Genomic DNA, 18,930 nt, shown 5'->3' on the forward strand with positions numbered 1-18,930 from the left:
TGGAAAACCTTTTGGGTTATTGTTCTCTCAACCGAGTATAAAATAATTTTTTTTCATTGAGACAATGGACTTAACATTACGTTAGTTTCAGGTGTAAAATATGATTTGCTATATTCATATATTGTGAAATGATCACATCAGTCTATTCAACATTCATTACAATGCACAGTTATAATTTTTTTTCTTATGAGAACTTTCAAAGTCTACCCTTAGCAACTTTCAAATATACAATACAGTAATATTAACTATAATCACCATGCTGCACATTACATCCCTCAGGACATTTTTATTCCATAGCTGGAAGTTTGTACCTTTTAACCACCTTTACCATTTTACCTACTCCCCAACCCTGCCTCTGGCAAACATCAATCTCTTCTCTGAGTTTGATTTTGTTGTGTTTTGTTTGATTTCACATATTGGTGAGATCATACGGTATTTGTCTTTCTCTGATTTATTTCACTTAGCATAATGCCCTCAAGATACATCTAAGTTGTCACAAATGGCAAGATTTTCTTCTTTTGTGACTGAATAATCATTGGAATGTATGTATACAAATATAACACATTTTCTCTATCCGTTTATCCATTGATGAACCCTTGGGTTATTTCCATGTCTTGGCTATTGTAAATAATGCTGCAGTGAGCATGGGGGTGCAGATACCTTATCCAGTTAGTATTTTCATTTTCTTATGCTAATACTTGGAAGTGGAATTGTTGAATCATATGTTCTGTATTTAATTTTAAATTTTATTGAAATATACTTGACATACAATATTAGTGTCAGGTGTACAAAATGGTGATTTGACAGTTGTACACATTATGCAATGCTCAGCATGATAAGTGTAGTTGTGATTTGTCATCATACAAAGTTACCACACTATTATTGATATTTCCCATGCTGTACTTTTTATCCTTGTGACGTATTTTTTCTTCCTTGTGACTTTTCTTTTATTTAAATTTTAGTTAGTTAATATATAGTACAATATTTTTTCAGGAGCGAAATTCAGTGATTCATCCCTTACATACAACACCCAGTGCTCATCAGAACAAGTGCTCTCCTTGGGGCACCTGGGTGGCTCAGTCAGTTAAGCATCTAGTTCTTGATACCAGCTCAGGTTGTGATCTCTCAGTCGTGAGATCGAGCCCCACATTGGGTTCTGTGTTCAGCATGAAGCCTGCTTAGGATTTTCTCTCTCTCTCTCTCTCTCTCTCTGCCCCTCCCCCACTTGTGCTTTCTCTCAAAATAAATATTAAAGAAAAAAAGAACAAGTGCCCTCCTTAGTACCTATCACCCATCTAGCCCATCTCCCACCCACCTCCCTCCGTCAACCCTCAGTTTGTTCACTATCCTTAAGAGTCTTTTGTGGTTTCTTTCCCTCTGTTCTTTTTCCTCCCCTATCCATATGCTTATCTGTTTTGTTTATTAAATTCCACATATGAGCGGCGTCTGGGTAGCTCAGTTGGCTAAGTGTCCAACTTCATTTAGCTCAGCTCATGATCTCTCAGTTCATGAGTTTGAGCCCCTTGTGGAGTTCTGCATGGACAGTGTGGAGCCTGCTTGAGATTCTCTGCTCCTCCCCCACCTGCATGCTCTCTCAAAATAAATAAACTTTAAAAAAATCCACATATGAGTGAAATCATATGGTATTTGTCTTTCTATGATTGACTTATTTTGCTTAGCAGAATACATTCTAGCTTCATCCATATCATGGTAAATGCAAGATTTCATGTTTTCAATGGATGAGTAATATTCCATTGTGTATGTATACCACATCTTCTTTATCCATTCATCATTTGATGAGCATTTGGGCTCTCCATATTTTGGCTATTGTTGATAATGCTGCTATAAACATTGGGATACACGTACTCCTTTGAATCTGTATTTTTGCATCCTTTGGATAAATACCTTATAGTGCAATTGCTGGATGGTAAGGTAGTTCTATTTTTAGGTACTTGAGGAACCTCTATACTGTTCTCCAGAGTGGCTGCACCCAGTTTTCATTCCCACCAACAGTGCAAGAGGGTTTCTCTTTCTCCACATCCTTACCAACACCTGCTGTTTCTTGTGTTGTTAATTTTAGCTGTTTTGACAGGTGTGAGGTGGTGTCTCATTGTGGTTTTGATGATGAGTGATATTGAGCACCTTTTCATGTGTCTGTTAGCCAACTGAATTTCTTCTTTGGACAATTTTCTTTTTTTTTTTTTTTAAGTTTTTTTTTTAACGTTTATTTATTATTTTTGGGAGAGAGAGACAGAGCATGAACGGGGGAGGGGCAGAGAGAGGGAGACACAGAATCGGAAACAGGCTCCAGGCTCCGAGCCATCAGCCCAGAGCCCGACGCGGGGCTCGAACTCACGGTCCGCGAGATCGTGACCTGGCTGAAGTCGGACGCTTAACCGACTGCGCCACCCAGGCGCCCCATGGACAATTTTCTATTTATGTCTTCTGCCCATTTCTTCACTGGGTTATTTGTTTTTTGGGTGTTGAGTTTGATAAATTCTTCCTAGATTTTGGATACTACCCCCTTATCGAATATGTTGTTTGCAAACATCTCCCATTCCATAGGCTGACTTTTAATTTTGTTGATTGTTTCCTTCACTGTGCAGGAGCTTTTTATCTTGATGAAATGTCAATAGGTCATGTTTGCTTTTGTTTCCATTCCCTTCAGCAACGTATCTGGTAAGAAGTTGCTCCGGCCAAGGTCAAAGAGGTTGCTGCCTATGTTCTCCTCTAGGATTTTGGTGGTTTCCTGGTCTCACATTTAGGTGAGAAGTCTTTCATCCATTTTGAATTTATTTTTGTGTATGAAAGTGGTCCAGTTTCATTCTTCTGCCTGTTGCTGTCCAGTTCTCTCAACACCATTTGTTGAGGAGACTGTCTTTTTTTTCCAATGGATATTCTTTCTTGCTTTGTTGAAGATGAGCTGGCCATATAGTTGTGGGTCCATTTCTTGGTTCTCTATTCTGTTCCATTGATCTATGTGTCTGTTTTTGTGCCAGTAGCATACTGTCTTGGTTATAGCTTTGTAATACAGCTTGAAGTCCAGAATTGTGATGCTTCCAGTTTTGTTTTTCTTTTTCAGGATAGTTTTGGCTATTTGGGGTCTTTTGTGCTTCCATAAAAATTTTAGGTTTGTTTGTTCTAGCTCTGTAAAAATTGCTGGCAGTATTTTGTTAGGGACTGCATTAAACGTGTAGATTGCTTTGAGTAGAATAGACACTTTAACAATGTTTGCTCTTCCAATCTGTGAACATGGAATGCTTTTCTATTTCTTTTAATTTTTTTTTTTTTTTTTTAGCGTTTATTTATTTTTGAGACAGAGAGAGACAAAGCATGAACGGGGGAGGGTCAGAGAGAGGGAGACACAGAATCTGTAACAGGCTCCAGGCTCTGAGCTGTCAGCACAGAGCCTGACGCGGGGCTCGAACTCACGGACCGCGAGATCATGACCTGGGCCGAAGTTGGCCACTTAACCGACTGAGCCACCCAGGCGCCCCGCTTTTCTATTTCTTTGTGTCCTCTTCAATTTCTTGCATAAGCATTTCATAGTTTTCAGAGTATAGATCGTTTACCTCTTTGGTTATGTTTATTCCTAGGTAACTTATTGTTTTTGATGCAATGGCAAATGGGATTGATTCCTTGATTTCTTTTTCTCCTCCTTTGTTATTGGTGTATAGAAATGCAACAGATTTCTGCATGTTAATTTTATATCTTACAACTTCACTGAATTCATGTATTAGTTCTAGCAGTTTGTGGAGACTTTTGGGTTTTCTATAGAGTATCATGTGTCTGTGAAGAGTAAAAGTTTGACTTCTTCCTTGCCAATTTGGAGGCCTTTTATTTCTTTTGTTGTCTATGGCTGAGGCTAGGACTTCCAGTATTATGTTGAACAACAGTGGTAAGAGTGGACATCCTGGTCCTGTTCCTGACCTTAGGGAGGAAGCTCTCAGTTTTTCCCCGTTGAGGATGATATTAGTTGTGGGTCATTAATATATGGCCTTTATGGTGTTAAGGTATTTTCCTTCTACACATATCTTCTTGAGGGTTCTTTTTTTTTTTTTTTATCAAAAAAGAATGTTGTATTTTGTCAAATGTTTTTTCTGCATCTATTGGCAGGATCATGTGGTTCTTACCCTTTTATTAATGTGGTGTGTCATGTTGATTGATTTGTGGATATTGAACTAGCCCTGCAGCCCAGGAATAAACTCCACTTGATCATGGTGAATAATTCTTTCAACATATTGTTGGATTTCATTTACTAGTATCTTGTTGAGAATTCCACATGAACGTTCATCAGGGAATTTGGTCTGCAATTCTCCTTTTTAGTGTGGGGTCTTTGTCTGGTTTCAGAATCAAGGTAATCCAGGCCTCAGAATGAGCTTGGAAGTTTTCCTTCCATTCCTAGTTTTTGGAACAGTTTGTGAAGAATAGGTATTAACTCTTCCTTAAATGTCTGGTAGAATTCCCCTAGGAAGCCATCTGGCCCAGGTCTCTTGTTTGTTGGAAGATTTTTGATTACTGATTTAATTTCTCTGCTGGCTATACATCTGTTGAGATTTTCTATTTCTTCCTATTTCAGTTTTGTTAGTTTGTCCATTTCTTCCAAATTGCCCTGTTGGTTGGCATATAATTTTTCATAGTATTCTCTTGTAATTGTTTGTATTTCTGCAGTGTTAGTTGTGATCTCTCCTCTTTAACTCATGATTTTATCAATTTTGGTCCTTTCTCTTTTCTTTTTGATAAGTCTGGCTAGGGGCCTATCAATTTTGTTAATTCATGCAAATAATCAGCTCTTCGTTTTATCGATTTATCCTACTGGATTTTTTGTTTTGTTTTTATGTCATCTATTTCTGCTTTAATCTTATTTCTCTTTTTCTGCTGGCTTTGGGCTTTATTTTCTGTTCCTTTTCTAGCTCCATTTGGTGTAAGGTTAGGTTGTGTATTGGGAACTTTTCTTGCATCTTTAAATAGGCCTGAATTGCATTATACTTCCCTCTTAAGACTGCCTTTGCTGCAAATGGTTTGGATTGTCATGTTTTCATTTTCATTGACTTCCATGTATTTTTTAATTTCTTCTTTAATTTACTGGGTAACCTTTCATTCTTTAGTAGGATGATCTTTAATTTCCATGCATTTTAGGGCTTTCCAAATTTTTTCTTGTGGTTGATTTCAAGTTTCATAGCATTGTGATCTGAAAATATGCATGGTATGATCTTGATCTTTTTATACTTGTTGAGGGCTGACTTGTAACCCAGTATGTATGTGATCTATTCTGGAGAATATTCCATGTGTACTTGAGAAGAATGTGTATTCTGTTGCTTTAGGATTTAGGATGAAATTTTCTGAATATAGCTGTTAAGTCCATCTGGTCCAGTGTGTCATTCAAAGCCATTGTTTTCTTGTTGGTTTTCTGCTTAGAGGATCTGTCCATTGTTTTAAGTGGGGTGCTAAAGTTCCCAACTACTATTGCATTTTTATCATTCAATTTCTTTATATTTGCTATTAATTGATTTATATATTTTGGTGTTCAAGTTGGGGGTATAAATATTTACAATTGTTGGATCTTGATGGATACACCCCTTAATTATGATATAATGCCCTTCTTTATCTCTTGTTACGGTCTTTGTTTTAAAATCGACTTGTCTGGTTTATGTATGGCTACTCTGGCTTTCATTTGACATCTATTAACATGATAGAGGGTTTTCCATCCCCTCATTTTCAATCTGCAGGTGTCTTTAGGTCTAAAATGTAGGTAGCATATAGATGGATCTTGTTTTGTGGGTTTTTAAAAATACATTCTGATACCCTATGTCTTTTGATTGGTGTATTTAGTCCATTTACATGCATAGTGATTATCGAAACGATATGAATTTAGTGCCATTGTGTTACCTGTAGAGTTGGTGTTTCTGATGATGTTCTTTGGTCCTCTCAAGTCTTTTCTTGCTTTGTTGCTTTGGTCTTTTTTTCCCCCTCCACTCAGAATCCCCCTTAAAATTTCTTGCAGGGCTGGTTTAGTCATCATGAACTCCATTTTGTTTGTCTGGAAAACTTTTTATCTTTCATTCTATTAGAATGATAGCCTTGATGGCTAAGGAATTCTTGGCTGCATATTTTTCCCATTCAGCACGTTGAATATGTCCTGCCACTCCCTTCTGGCCTGCCAAGTTTCCATGGACAGGTCTGCTGCTAACCTTATATGTCTACCTTTGTAGGTTAAGCATATTTTGTCCCTAGCTGCTTTCAGAATTCTCTCTTTATCTTTGTATTTTGCAAGTTTCACTTTGATATGTCACGGTGTTGACCTGTTTTTGCTGATTTTGAGGGGAGTTTCCTGTGCCTCTTGGACTTGAATGCCTGTTCCCTACCCATACTATAGTAGTTCTCAGCTATAATTAGTTCAAATAAACCTTCTGCCCCCTTTTCCTGCTCTTCTTCTGAGACTCCTATGATACCAATATTGCTTCACTTTATGGAATCACTAATTTCCCTTGCTCTACCCTTGTAATCTACTAGTTTTCTTTCCCTCTTCTTTTCAACTTTATTACTTTCCATAATTGTATCCTCTATATCCTCTCTTTTTTCCTCTGCTTCTTTAGTCCTTGTTTTGACTATATCCACTCAGTTTTGCATCTCAGTTAAAAGCTAACTAGTTTTTATTTCAGCCTGACTAGTTTTGGGGCCTTTTATCTCTGCAGCAAGTGTGTCTCTTATGTCTGCTATGCTTTTTTCAAGCCCAGCTAGTAGCCTTAGGACCATTATTCTAAATTCTTGTTTGGATATATTGCATATATCTGTTTTGAGCAAATCCTTAGCTGTGATTTCTTCTTGACCTTTCTTATGGGAAGAATTCCTCCATCCTGTCATTTTGGCTAAGTTTCTGTCTTTTGCATGTTTTGAAATCTTGTTGTGTTTCCTGCAACTGAGAGTACTACTATATTAAAAAGGGATCATACACTGCCAAGGGCCCAGCACTTCAGGAAGTGTCTCTGGTGTGTGCTGCGTGCACTCTGCTGTTGTGTTTTGGCTGCTCTTTCTCACTGGTCAGTCCTCTGCAGAGCTCCTCCTTGCTTGCAGTGGGGAGTTTTTGGAACTTTAACTACGTATGCTTTGATTTGTTTGTTGAAAGAAGCCTAGAAAAAAAAAGGAAAAAAACCTGACCAAAAAAAAAAAGAAAAGAAAAGAAAAGAAAACAACAACAACAAAACAAGAAGGCAATCAAAAAACTCTAAGTCTGATTCCAAGGAAAAAGAAGAAAAAGGAAAGAAAAAGAAGCCTGATTCCCCCTTTCCACCCCCCAGTCCAAAAGAGAGAGAGAGAGAGAGAGAGAGAAGAAAATGAAAAAAACAAGCAAAATCTATAGGCCTGGTTTCCAAAGGAAAAGGAAGAAGAAACTAAGTCTGTTCCTATTTCCACCAGAACTGCAGGTGACACTTTGAAGCACTCTATGATCAGTACATTTTGTCCATGTGGGGTGCTGTGCTCATCTTCTGGAGGAGGGGCCCACTGGGCTGGCTCAGAGTCAGTTCTGCCTCAGTAAATGAGCAGTTGCCAGGCACAGGGTGGAAGAGTTTGGTGTAAGTGCGTCCCACCTCCTCTGGGGGCCACTGTGTTGCTCTCTCAAGTCCCACCGTGTTGATGTTAAGGGAGAAATAGTGCCACCTCACTGTCTCATCCCTGGACAGGGGATCTCACAACCCTGCTGTTCAGTAAGCTCTCACAGAATGATGGGGACAGTCAGCATGCCCTGCAGCACAGCTCTCCTGCATTTTACCTTTAGTGCGTGGCTGGGTTTCAAAACTCGAAATCTTAAAGCACCCAGCACCACAGACCTACCCCCTCCTCCAAAGTAGAGGCTCTCCATGCTGTGTCTGGTGTCCTTTGTCCCAGAAAAACAGTCCTACACCTGTGCGGCACATGGAATGTATAATGTGGTACCACAAAAAGTAGCAACCAGGTTATCTGCCCTCTGTGAAAGGTATTTTGCTGGTGCCTGCAGGGTCTTTTGTCCTTGGAGAGGACAAATGTACTGCAGGAAGGGGAATATTCTCTCTCAGTGTGACCCTGAGATTCCTACCCCATGCTATGCACTCTGTGGCCAGTGCCCTCCTTCTCTCCAAGGGTGTGTACCATAGCTTCTCTCCAGAGAAAGTCACGCACTTTCAAAACCTCAGAGTTTGAGCTCCACACACTGTTTGCAAAAAACCCATGGCACTCAATACCTCTTGCTTCCCAGTTCGTGGTCCAGAGAGGTTTTTCTCTCATGTGAACTTGGTGCCACACTCTCTCAACCCCACTCTCTTTCTCTCCCTTTTGTCTTTCTATTGAAAGCGTTCCTTCCCCCCTCCATGGCACCACCTTTTTTTCTTTCCCCCAATTCACTTCCATGCAACTCACCACACTGTCTTCCTCCAACAGTGGAGATCCTTCTGTCAGTCTTCATACCAATTTCCTGGGTGTTCCAAGTGATCCGACCTCAATACCAGCTGTTTTTGAGGGACAAGGGAAGCCCAGGGTCCCCTTACTTCTGCACCATCTTAACTCCTGCCCCCAATTTGTGACTTCTTTAAAACTGGAAATTTGTGCCTCCTTATCCCTTTCACCTATTTCACCCATCCTTAGTCCCTGTCCCCTTTGACAGCCACCAATTTGTTCTCTGTATATGTGAGTCTATTTCTGTTTGTTTGGTTCTGTTTGTTTTTTTTTTTTTTAATTCCACATATAAGTTAAATCATATGGTATATGTCTTTCTCTGACTTATTTCACTTAGCATCTTGCCCTCTAGGTCCATCCATGTTGCATGAATGGCAAGACTTCATTCTTTCTCATAGCTGAATAATATTCTATCATGTTTATATACCACACCATCTTTATCCATTCATCTGTGGATGGACACCATGGTTGCTTCCACATCTTGTCTATTGTAAATAATGCTGCAATAAACATAGAGGTGCCTATATATTTTTGAACTAGTGTTTTCATTTCTGTTGGGTTAATACCTAGCAGTGGAATTACTGTATCTTTTTTGTTAATAAATGGACTCATATCACATTTATTATTCTTGCTTTTTATTTTTATTTTTAAAAAATGTTTTATTTAAAGAGAGAGAGAGAGCAGAAGCAGGGGAGGGGCGGAGAGATAAGGTTGAAGAGAGAGAAGGCAGAGAGAGACATCTGAAGCAGGCTCCAGACTCTGAGCTGTCAGCAGAGAGCCCGACGTGGGGCTTAAACCCATGAACCTTGAGATCATGACCTGAGCCAAAGTCAGGTGCTTAACTGACTGAGCCACTCATGTGCCCCTACTGTATCTATTTTTAAGGAACCTCCATGCTGTTTTCCATAGAGGCTGTATCAATTTACATTCTGACCAACAGTTACACAAGGGTTCCCTTTTCTCCACACCCTTGCTATTTGTCATTCTGACTAGTGTGAGGTGGTATCTTATTGTGGTTTTGATTTATATTTCCTGACTATTAGTGACATTGAGTACCTTTTCATGTAGGTGTTAGCCACCTGTATGTCTTTGGAAAAATGTCTGTTCAGATACTCTGCCCATTTTTTTTATTGGATTGTTTGTGATTTTGTTGTTTGCTATTGTCTGTGCTCTTCATATACTTTGGATATTAATCCCTTATCAGATATGTAATTTGCAAATATTTTCTCCCATTTAATAGTTTTTGTTGGTGGTTTCCTTGCTGTGCACAAGCTTTTCAGAGTGAGGTTGATTAGATTCAAATTTGTAATCTATTTTAAATTGAGTTTTGTGAGTAGTGTAAGATGGGCTCCAATGTCATTCTTTTGCATGTGGCTGTCCAGTTTTTCTAATACCATATATTGAAGAGACTGCCCTTTCCTCATTGTATATTTTTGGCTCCTTTGTTGTGATTTAATTGACCATATATCCATGGATTTATGGCTGGGTTTTCTGTTCTGTTGATCTATGTGTCTCTTGTTATGCCAATACCTTAATATTTGATTATGTAGTTTTATAATGCAATTTGAAATTGGGAAGCATGATGCCCCCAGCTTTGCTCTTCTTACTCAAGATTGCTCTGGCTATTAATTTCTTTTGTGGTTCCATATAAATTTTAGTATTGCTTCCTCTATTTCTGTGAAAAATGCCATTGGAATTCTGTTAAGGATTGCATTTTTAAAAATATTTTTAAATGTTTATTTATTTATTTTCAGAAAGAGAGAGAAGGCATGAAAGGGGGTTAGGCAGAGAGAGAGGGAGAGAGAGAGAATCTCAAGTAGGCCCCACGCTGTCAGCACAGAGCCTAATGTGGGCCTCAAATTCACAAACGATAAAATCATGACCTGAGCTGAAATCAAGTCGGATGCTCAACTGACTGAGCCACCCAGGCACCCACAAGGATTGCATTAAATATGCACATTACTTGTGGTAGTATAAACATTTTAAAAGTATTTGTTCTCCCAACCTATGAGCATGGAATATCTTTCCATTTGTTTGTGTCATCTTTAACTTCACTCATCAGTGTTTTATAGTTTTCAGAGTACAGGTGTTTCTTCTCCTTGGTTAGGTTTCTTCCTAGGTATTTTATTTTTGGTGCAATTGTAATCGAGATTGTTTCCTTAATTTCTCTTTCTGCTACTTTATTATTAGTGTACAGAAATGCAACAGATTGCTGTATGTTGATTTTGTGTCCTGTGACTTGACTGAATTCATTTATCTGTTCTACTAGTTTCTTAATGGAATCTTTAGGATTCTTTCTATACAGTATCATATTATCTGCAAATAGTTGACAGTTGTACTTTTTCCTTATCAATTTGGATGACTTTTATTCCTTTATCTTGTGTGATTGCTATGACTAGGACTTCCAGTACTATGTTGAATAAAAATGGTGAGAAGTGGACATCATTGTCTTGTTCTCATTCTTAAGGGAAAAAGTTCTCATTTCTTCAATATTATTATGTTAGCTATAGGTTTTTCACATATGGCTTTTATCATGTTGAGATATGTTCCCTCTAAACCTTTGTCTGAGGATTTTATCATAGATGGATGTTGCACTTTGTCAAATGCTTTTTTTTGCATCTATTAAAATGATATGGTTTTTATTCTTTCTCTTATTGATGTGATGTATCACATTGAATTATTTGCGAATATCGAATCACATTTTCATTCCAGGAATAAATCCTACCTTATCATGGTAAATGATTTTTTAAAATGTATTATTGGATTTGTTTTGCTAACATTTTGTTGAAGATTTTTTTTAAGTTTTTTTATTTATTTTGAGAGAGTGAGAGAGAGGGAGAGAAAGCAGACGTGTGAGCATGACTGGGGGAAGAGAGAATTCCAAGCAGGCTCTGTGTGCTGAAAGCCTGATGTGCAACTCACACCCACGAACTGTGAGATCATGACCCTAGCCAAAATCAAGAATCAGTCACTTAACCAACTGAGCCACCCAGGCACCGCTCTGTTGAAGATTTTTACATTTGTTTATCAGAGACATTGGCCTGGAGTCCACGCTTGCTTGCTTTCTTCCTTTATTGTAGTGTCTTTATCTGGCTTTTAATGCTGGCCTCATAGAATGAATTTGGAGACTTTCCTTCCTCTTCTATGTTTTGGAATAGTTGGAGAAGAATAGGTATTAACTCTTCTTTAAATGTTTGGTAGAATTCACTTGTGAAGCCATCTGGTTCTGAACTTTTGTTTAATGGGAGTTTTTTGATTACTGGTTAAATTTCTTTGCTGGTAATTGGTCTGTTCAAATTTTCTGTTTCTTCCTGATTTGGTTTCTTGAGCTATGTTTCTAGGATTTACCTATTTCTTAGGTTATCCTTTTTTTGGCATGCAATTTTTATAATATTCTCTTATAATCCTTTGTATTTCTGTGGTATATTTTTTTCATTTCTGATTTTGTTTATTAGAGTCTCTCTCTGTCTCTCTCTCTCTCTCTCTCTCTTTGATGAGTCTGGCTAATTTTGTTGATCTTTTCAAATAACCAGCTCCTGGTATCATTGATCTGTTCTATTTGTTTCTATTTTATTTCTGCTCTACCCTTTATTTCCTTTCTTCTACTGGTTTGGGGTTTTGTTTGGTCTTTTTCTAGCTCCATTAGGTGTAAGGTTAGGTTAAGATTTTTCTTGCATCTTGAGGCAGGCCTGTATTGCTATAAAATCTTCTCTTAGAACAGCTGTTGTTGCATTCCAAAGATTCTGGATCATTATGTTTTCATTTGCAGTTGTCTCCGTGTATTTTTTTATTTCCACTTTGATTTCTTGGTTGACCCACTTATTGTTTAGTAACAAGTTATTTAACTGCATACATTTGAGTTCTTTCCAGATATTTTCTGTGGTTAATTTCTAGTTTCATAGCATTGTGGCTGCTATGAAAAAATGCATAGTATGATTTCTATCTTTTTGAATTTGTTGTGACTTGTTTTGTGGCCTACTATGTGATCTCCCAGGAGAAATTTCCATGTTCGCTTGAAAAGAATGTGTATTTTGGATGTTCTGGATATATTTGTTAGATGCATCTGGCCTGATATGTCATTCAAAGCCACTGTTTCCTTGTTGATTTTGTTTGGTTGATTTATCCATTGATGTAAATGGGGTGCCCAAGTCCTCTACTATTATTGTATTAGTATCAGTTACTTCCCTTAGGCTTATGTATTTATGTATGTAAATACGTAATGTATATATTTGTGTATATATATATTATGTATTTTGGCTTAGGCTTATGTATTTATGTATGTAAATACATAATGTATATATTTGTGTATATATATATTGCTTTATGTATTTTGGTACTTTCATGTTGGGTGCATAAAAACTTACAATTATTATATCTTCTTGTTGCACTGTTTCCTTTATTGTTAGGTAGTGTCCTTCTTCGTCACTAGTCTTTGCTTTAAAGTCTATTTTGTTCAGTATAAATATTGCTACCCCACCTTTGTTTTCACTTCTATATGCATGATAAACGTGTCCTTATTCCTCTCCTTTATTCTGTATGTGTCTTTAGGTCTGAAATGAGTCTCTTGGAGGCATCAGATAGATGGGTTTTGCTTTTTTTTTAAACCATTCTGTAATCCACTGTTTTTTGATTAATGTATTCAGTGCATTTACATTCAAAGTAATTATTATAGGTATGTACTTCTTGCCATTTGGTACTTGTTTTATGGTTATTTTTGTAGTTCTTTATTCTCTTGCTCTCTGTTGTGGTTTTTTGGTTTTCTTTAGTGATTTGCTTGGGTTCCTTTCTCATTATTTTTTGCATATCTATTACCTGCTTTAGATTTGTGGTTGCCATTGGGTTTATATATATCTTATGCATATAACAGTCTATATTAAGTTGATGGCTGTTTAAGTTTGAACCCATTCTAAAAGCATTCTAAATTTTTACCACCTCCTGCCATGTTTTATGTACATGATGCCATACTTTACATCATTCTATTTTGGGAGCCTTGTGACTAATTTTTATTTATTGTTTAAAAAATTTTCCTTTTATTTAAATTTAAATTTTGGTTAGTTAACATAGAGTGCAATATTGGTTTTGGGAGTAGAATTCAGTGATTCATCATTTACCTACAACACCCAGTGCTTATCATAACAAGTGCTCTCCTTAGTACCCATCACCCATCTAGCCCATCTCCCACCCACCTCCCTCCATCAACCCTCAGTTTGTGCTGTGTTGTTAAGAGTTTCTTGTGGTTTGTTTCCCTCTCTTCTCATCCTACTCCCTTCCCATATGCTCATCTGTTTTATTTCTTAAATTCCACATATGAGTGAAATCATATGGTATTTGTGTTTCTATGATTTTTTTTGCTTAGCATAATACATTCTAGCTCCATCCATGCCATGGCAAATGCAAGATTTCATTCTTTTTGATGGCTGAGTAATATTCCATTCTATGTATATATCATATTTTCTTTATTCATAAGTCAATGGATATTTGGGCTCTCCGTAGTTTGGCTATTGTTGATAATGCTGCTATAAACATTGGGGTACATGTACCCCTTTGAATCTGTATTTTTGTATCCTTTGGGTAAATACCTAATAGTGTGATTGCTGGATAGTAGAGTAGTTCTATTTTTAGTTTCTTGAGGAACCTCTATACTGTTCTCCAGAGTGGCTGCACCAGTTTGCATTCCCACCAACAGTGCAAGAGTTTTCTCCACATCCTTGCCAACCTGTTGTTTCTTATGTTGTTAATTTTAGCTGTTTTGACAGGTGTGAGGTGGTGTCTCATTGTGGTTTCAATTTGTATTTCCCTGATAATGAGTGATGTTCAGTATCTTTTCATCCTTGACTGACTTTTATAGCTGGATTTAATTTTACTGCTTTGGTCCTTCCTACAGTTCTTCCTCTTGCTGGTGGTCTTTCCTTTCCACTCAAAGAGTCCCCTTGAACATTTCTTCTAAGCCTGGTTCAGTGTGATGAATTCCTTCAACTTTTGTTTGGGACACTATTGATCTCTCCTCTATTCTGAATGGTACACTTCCTGGATAGAGTATTCTTGATTGGCAGAATTATTTTTCTTTCAGCATTTTGAATACATTGTGCCGTTCCCTTCTGGCCTGCAAAGTTTCTGGTGAAAAATCTGGTGACAGTCTTATGTCTTATTGGGGTTTCCTCGTATGTAAAAAGTTGTTTTTCTTACTGCTTTTAAGATTCTCCCGTTTAACTTTTCACATTTGCATTATAATTCTGTTTGTTGTTGTTAAGTAGAACACAAATAATTTAAGGATCTGTATTCAGACCACAAAAAAGGGAAAGAGAAAAAAGAGCAGAAAACAGAAAATAGAGGTAATAACAATTACCATGTGATTTATGTGGTAAATAACAGATTATCATGTTCAACCATGCAATTTTCCTTTGCTAGTCCAGCAATGCAAGTCTTACCATGAAGCTCACCAATGCCCTTGCATTCCAGGATGTAGCTGCATGCTTGCAGGGAGTTAGAGTTCCTGCCAGATGTCTGACTCTGAGAGGAGTTACTATGGCTAGAATCACTTTTACTCTAAGATGACAGAACTTCATATCCTAGTGCTTAACTTTTTTTTTTTTTTTTTTTTTTTTTTGCCAAGATGATCTTTCCATTTCTCAGCAATATAACTTTTCACCAAGACTAATCTTGGAGCATCACTCACCATAATAAGCCATAATGATTTACTGCCTATTAATAGCAATGAGGACATAGGTAGCCAGAAATTGGTGTGAAGGTCAATGGTGTGCTTGTAATGATTACTAGAGAAGTCTTTAAAATCTTCTTCACCTCAACTACTGTAGTCACACCACGGCGTTTGGTCTTTATCTCTTAACTTTAGCCTGCATGACATAGTTATAATTGTTTTGAAACTAGATGTTCTGTGTAGCCTAATAGGTTTACATTTTCAGCATCCACTGCTTGCCCCTCTACAGTTTCCATTACTAGGATCCATAGGAAAATTCACTCCGTCCACAGCGATGATGGCCTTATGAAAGATGCACACACCCTGGTCATAAACGGCAGCTCCTTGTAGGCTTGGCTCTCAGATCACAGGTGGCAGTACTTGCTGAAGATGGGCTTGCAGCCCTCTGGACCTACCTGCACGTAAACTTGCAGAACGTAATGTGCTCTTGTTGGAAGTAATGGTGCAGATAGATGCATATGTGGCACAGGAAGAGAAGATCAGGGCTCTGGGGAGTGCCTAGCAGATCTTCAAACTGCTCATTGGCCAGGATGGCATTAGTCTGGTACCGTGATGCAAGTAGTTGGACATCTTGGTCACGCTCTAGGGCAGGGGCTTGCACAGAGGGATGGAGACAGGTTCATAAGCTGCAGGCCGGCCTCAGGGATCCACAGCAGGCAGAGCACAGTTGGGGCCAGCAGCCCAGCTGAGCCCACAGTAGCATCCATCCTGGGCCAAGGCAGACTATGATTGTGGCAGGATGGGGCAGGATGCAACAGTGTCAAGGACTCTCAGAGGCCTGCTTCACTGTCTCCTCTCCTGCACTGTAGGTTTGGTCTGTCCGTGAGAGGAGGTGAATTCAGGATCTTCTTATATTTTGAGCTGGAGTAAATGAGATGTTTTAAGAGTTCTATTAAGTTATGTCTCCATAATCTAGGTTTCTCATTTTAGCATTGTCTTTTGAAAAAAACCAAAAACCAAAAGCAAAAAACACCATAATGTATTTACTCCCAAGGTAAATGGGACTGATTTCCTCCTGGACAGGAATAAATATGGAAAACACTACCTAAATGTGAGCTTAAGAACCAGCACTGCCTAAGAAAATACATCCTAAGCCAGAGACACACAGCTGGACAAGAACTTAAGACAACTCTTTATGGATCCCTAACCACACACTTGAGCAACAGACAGGGTCTTCCAAAGCAACTAATGGCTGGGTATTAAACAAAAAAGGTGACCAATGTTAAAAACACATCACACAACTTGCTACTCCTCACTACCCTCTCATTCCCCCAAAAAACAATAAAAAATAAGACTCCACACTCAAGATAGCTAAACCTACAATTCTCAGAAATCATCAACTATTATAAATACAAGTTTTCCATTGCCGTTCTGCATATGTCTCTGTTCTTTCCATTGGCCCTAGACCATTAGGCAGCTGGCTGTTTTTGACATCATTTCCCTTTCAAGGGTGCCTTTAAATCCAAGTTTGGTCATGTAACTAAAACCTGGCCAATCTGTATACTCCAGCCTGGTGGCCACAGGAAAATCTATGTGAACCAAGTTGATCCAAAGGCCCAAGCAATGGACATTTTTGTGTGAATTACTAGGAAATAGAGAAGCTCTCTTTCCATTGAAATTGCAAGGTAGAAGAACAACATGTGCTGGGAACTTCTGAGTGTCTTATGGGGAAGAAGGTGGTTACAGCAGTTAGCATATCTTCATAAACATGCACAAATATATACAGAGAGTAATGTAGTTCAATCTATCTCTCTGCCCAGTGGTTTGAGAAGAGTGGATTTTCTTGTCTGTATTTCCATTTTATTTATTTTTTAACTTGAAAGAGAGAGAGAAAACACAAGCAGGGGAGAGGGGCAAAGGGAGAGCTAGAGGAGAATCCCAAGAAGGCTCCATGCTCAGCGCAGAGCCCGACATGGGGCTCGATCCCGTAACTATGGAATCATGACCTAAGCCAAAATCAAGAGTCAGATGTTCAACTAACTGAGCCACCCAAGACGCCCCTATGTTTCCACTTTAGAAAGTAGTTAAGGATATACCTTTTTTGGAAGAGGTCTAAATATTAAGTTTAAAAAACTTCAAACTAGTAATTATGACAAAATATATTTAATTTCACTCTTTTCATTACCACAAAATTTTTAAAATACTAATATACAGACAAGAGCAAGTGAACTGGAAAAGAGGTAAAAATTGTATAAAAGACGAAGCTAAGCATAGGAATGTAGGAGCAGTGACACATATACACACTCAAATGAATTCAGAAAGCATATTCCATCCATGTTAAAGTCTAAAGTCACCTTTTACTGGAGCCACATCTGGAAAGCTCCTTAAACCAAAGTTCTTACATGGGAAGCATCTTCCCAGACTTCTCTTAAAAAGCATTTCTTATAAAACAGCCCACACCAGAGACACAGTCCTAATCTAAACACAAGTCATAAATGCCTCCCCTAGGCCCCATAGAACTTGGAAAAATTAATGAAAACTATGCACTATAGAAATGGAAAAGTGACACCTAGTGGCCACATGGCAGTTTTCCATTATGGCTTCCCTGCCTTGCCGGTAACTGCTTGGCAAATCGGAATTTCCAATTCCTGAGCCAAACAATGACCTACCTGAGTGGTAGATATCTCTTTAGAGCAGGATCTGAAACGACACTACTAAACATGGTCCAATAACTAGGTAGTGGTTATTTCATTTACTGTGCCCAGACTCTACAGAAATGCCTCAAAAAATATGACTAATAAATATAGACTTTCCCATTAAGAAACTGTAATGAAATACCTTAATCCCACTTACTTACCAAAAGCCTCTATGCTCTATTTTTCTTTCAATTTTTCAACAGATTTCCAAATTTAGTGGCTACAATAGAGTGTCAACATACACCCCAAGTTTGATTTCAGGCTATCATCATCTAATAAAATATCTGATAGCATCTTCAGGTTCACTAGTTTCAAAAAAGTTTTAAATTTGACACATAGAGGTTCAGTTATTTGACTGTACTAAATCAAGGATCAATAAACAATTGTTCCTTAAGCCATAGCAGTTAGAGGTAAATATTATAGTTATGGTATAACCTTTGGTCTACTTCAATAATATCCATCTAATAAAATGTTTTAGAGCAGCACTGTCCAATAGAAATATAATGTATGCCATACGTGTAATTTAAAATTTTCTAGTAGCTACATTAAAAAAGTAAAAAGTAAAAAGTAAAATGTTGCTGTTTTATATAATTCAGTATATCCAAAATACTTGTCTAAGTGATCAGTATAAAACTGGTTTTTAAAATGTATTTTTTATATTTTTTCTTGGGGGGGGGGAGCCCATGCAGGGGAGGGGTAGAGAGGGGAAAAAGAGGATCCCAAGCAGGCTCCATGCTGTCAGCGTAGAGCCCTACATGGGGCTCGAACTCACGAACTATAAGGTGATGACCTGAGCAAAAATTAAGAGTCAGATGCTTAACTGACTGAGTCACCCAGGTGCCCCTTTATATATTATTTTTAAATTTGATTTTTAGGAAGCTCTACGCCCAACATGGGGCTTGAACCCAACCCCAAGATCAAGAGTCACATGCTCCACTGGCTGAGCCAGCCAGGCATTCCATTATAAAATTGTTAACGTGATATTTTGCATTCCCTTTTTTATACTAAGTGTATGAAATCTGGTGCTATCTCAATTTGCATTAGTGACATTTCCAGTGCTCAACAGCCATACATGGCCTGTGTCTATCATACTGGACTGCACAGTTCTAGAGTCTGACCCTAATACTCAAGTCCTGTAGATTAGAA

At 38.0% G+C, this 18,930-nt stretch overlaps 1 long non-coding RNA gene and 1 pseudogene across 1 annotated transcript in view; one reads left to right on the forward strand and one right to left on the reverse strand.

The window, feature by feature from the left end:
• Positions 1-18,930, forward strand: part of LOC121038788 (uncharacterized) — a 109,059-nt gene that overhangs the window by 25,080 nt on the left and 65,049 nt on the right. The gene's annotated exons all lie outside the window — the stretch shown is intronic.
• LOC121038786 (secreted frizzled-related protein 3-like) lies at positions 14,199-17,025 on the reverse strand (annotated as a pseudogene).

Source organism: Herpailurus yagouaroundi, unplaced genomic scaffold (assembly GCF_014898765.1).
Source record: "Herpailurus yagouaroundi ecotype Mexico unplaced genomic scaffold, PumYag 166, whole genome shotgun sequence".
In the NCBI taxonomy this organism is placed as follows: domain Eukaryota; kingdom Metazoa; phylum Chordata; class Mammalia; order Carnivora; family Felidae; genus Herpailurus; species Herpailurus yagouaroundi.